Source organism: Nicotiana tomentosiformis, chromosome 2, assembly GCF_000390325.3.
Source record: "Nicotiana tomentosiformis chromosome 2, ASM39032v3, whole genome shotgun sequence".
In the NCBI taxonomy this organism is placed as follows: Eukaryota; Viridiplantae; Streptophyta; class Magnoliopsida; order Solanales; family Solanaceae; genus Nicotiana; species Nicotiana tomentosiformis.
In genome coordinates, this window is record NC_090813.1 from 113,604,742 (window position 1) to 113,607,887 (window position 3,146).

Consider the following 3,146-nt stretch of genomic DNA (forward strand, 5'->3'; position numbering starts at 1 on the left):
GGCACAACTGGTGCTTGAGCTGGTCCTATCGGCTCAGCTATATCTGGAATCTGCTCCTGACCTGGAGCAACTGGTGGTACTACAGGTGCCGGTCTAACTGTGGTACGAGCTACACCTTGACCTCGACCTCTACCTCGGCCCCGGCCTCTACCACGACCCCGGCCTCTCGCGGCTATAACTGGTGGCACTGATGGCTGACCGTCTGATCCGATAGTACGTGTTCTCACCATCTGTGAGAGAATAGAATAACAAAAATTTAGTTTCAGGAATCAGCAAATTCGCACGACATAATACAAGAAAGTGATATTTTTCCTAAGGGTTCTGCTGCCCCTCGAAGATAAGTACAGACGTCTCCGTACCGATCCGCAAGACTCTACTAAACCTGCTCATGACTCGTGAGACCTATGTAACCTAGGCTCTGATACCAACTTGTCATGACCCAAAATCTCACTTGTCGTGATGGCGCCTATCTCAATACTAGACAAGCCAAAAATCTCAATAAACCACCATTTCTCTTAAATTTGAAAACAAAATAATTAAATTCAGTGGAAGAAATCTCAAAATTTCAAATATATCACTTCCAAAACCCGGTGTCACTGAGTACATGAGCATCTAATATGAATACAATGTCTAACTAATAAAAAAAGCCACTTTCTGAAAGTATAGAACAGTACAATAACTGGAGGAAAGAGAGACAAGGTCAGCGAACGCCAAACAGCTACCTTGATAGTCCCCAAGTGATAGTACTCTGAAATCTAATAATCTCTGTGTCCGAAAGCACCTGGATCTGCACACGAGGTGCAAAGTATAGTATGAGTACAACTAACTCAATAAGTAAAAAGACTAACCTCTGGGTTGAAAGAAATGATGAGTTCCGCAGGTACAGTCCAGTAAAAATAATGGTACAGAAATACAGGCATGCTTTCAAGTTCAACAGTTAAACTCAGTACAAGTGAAATAGATCAATACTGCATGATATGGGGCATATGACATCTCAGTAGAAAGACCTCAAGTAAATACTGGTCACAAATTATCTGGTCACTTGGTACTGTTTATGGCCAATCCAGCCCAGGGGTGTTCCAACCCGTATATATATGCACATCGACTAACAATTAGTCACCCAGTACCGTATAAGGCCAATCCAGCCCTGGGATAATTTATCCCTAAATATAAATGATACTGACAAGATCCATGTCCGTATAACTCATTACAATACAAATAAGTAAGGCAAGTCCATGCCCTAGAAAAATCCATCCCACATATATATAAGTAGTAAGTAAGGCAAGTCCATGCCCGGGGAAGTCCATCCTGAATATCGATGATCATCTACGCTCACTAGGGGTGTGTACAGACTCCGGAGGGGCTCCTTCAGCCCAAGCGTAATACAAAGCCAATATGGCCTACTGCAAGCGGGCAGTCCCGATCCGTATAATAACAAAGCCTTTAAGGCCTGCTGCAGGCGGGCAACCCCGATCTATAAAATAGTAAAGCCAATAAGGTCTGTTGCAGGCGGGCAGCCCCGATCCAGAACAATAATAATGTATAAAGCCATTATGTCTTGCTGCAGGCGGGCAGCCCCGATCCATTTAATAATAATATATATAAAGCCAAATGGCCTGCTGCATTGTGCAGCTCAATCCCATAAATATCCTCACAATGAACAATTATTACTGAGTGTGAAATGTATATTTTAGAACAATTAATTCAACAGTATCACGACCCCATGGGTCCAAAAATATCGGTACATAGCCTAAACATGATCTTTATTACTAGCCTCAGCTTAATTTCTCTATCAAGTGCCACATGTTCAGATAATAACATGATTCTTTAATTTTTTTCTTCTTCATAGGATTTATTCAAGACACACTTTCTGTGGTGCACGTCTACATGTTCGTTACCTATCGTTTCTGTCACCTCCAAACAATTCATATCATATCAAATTTGGGGATTCATACCCTCAGAACCAAGTTTAGAAGTGTTACTTACCTCAGAGCGTGAAATTCTTTACTCTGCTATGCCTTTGCCTCGCAAATCGGCCTCCGAATGCCTCGAATCTAGTCACAAATAATTTATTTCAGTCAAAAAAATTTATTGAAATTAATTCCATAAGATAATAATGATTTTCCATAAAAATCCGAAAATTAGCTCAAAAATCGCTCGTGGGGCCCAAGTCTCGGAACTCGACAAAAGTTACAAAATCCAGAAGCCCATTCAACCACGAGTCTAACCATACCAATTTTACCAAAATCCGACCCCAACTCGACTTTCAAATCTTCAATTTAAACCAAGAGGGTTTTCAAACTTTTCCAACTCAATTCACCAATTAAATGATAAAAATAACCATGAATTCGGGTAATTTAACCAATAATGAGTTAAGAACACTTACCCCATTTTTTACTCTGAAAATCACCCAAGCATTGCCTCAATCTGAGCTCCAAATCGTTAAAAATGGAAAATGGGTCCCATTTTCTGAACTTAAACTTTCTTTCGAGGCCTCTCTTCTTCGCGAACGCGACAGGTCCTTCGCGTTCGCGAAGCACACAATGTGCTGCCCAACATTTGCTCTTCGCAAATGCGAGACACTGCTCGCGAACGCGATGCTTTAGAGAGACCTTCTTCGCGAACGCTAGCTCCCATTCGCGAACGCGAAGGCAAAAACCCATGCCCACTATTTTTCCCTTCGCGAATGCGATACCCAAACGCGAACGCGATGCACAACCCAGCTCCTCTTCACGAACGCGAGACCCCATCGCGAACATGAAGAGTAAATCCTGCCTCCCTGAAATTCCTCTTTGCGAACGCGAGGTCCCACTCGCGAACGCAAAAGAAAAAATCCAAAAAATGCAGCAACAGATATCAGCAATCCCACCAAGGCCACAAATGATCCGTTAACCATCTCAAACTCACCTGAGCCCCTCGGGACCTCAACCAAATATACCAAAAAATCCTAAAACATCATACGGACTTAGTGAAACCCTCAAATCACCTAAAATAACGCTAAACCATGAATTACACCCCAATTCAAGCCTAATGAACTTTGAAATTTCTAATTTCTACAAACGACTCCGGAACCTATCAGATCACGTCCGATTGACTTTAAATTTTGCACACAAGTCATAAATAACATAACAGAGGTATTCCATTTT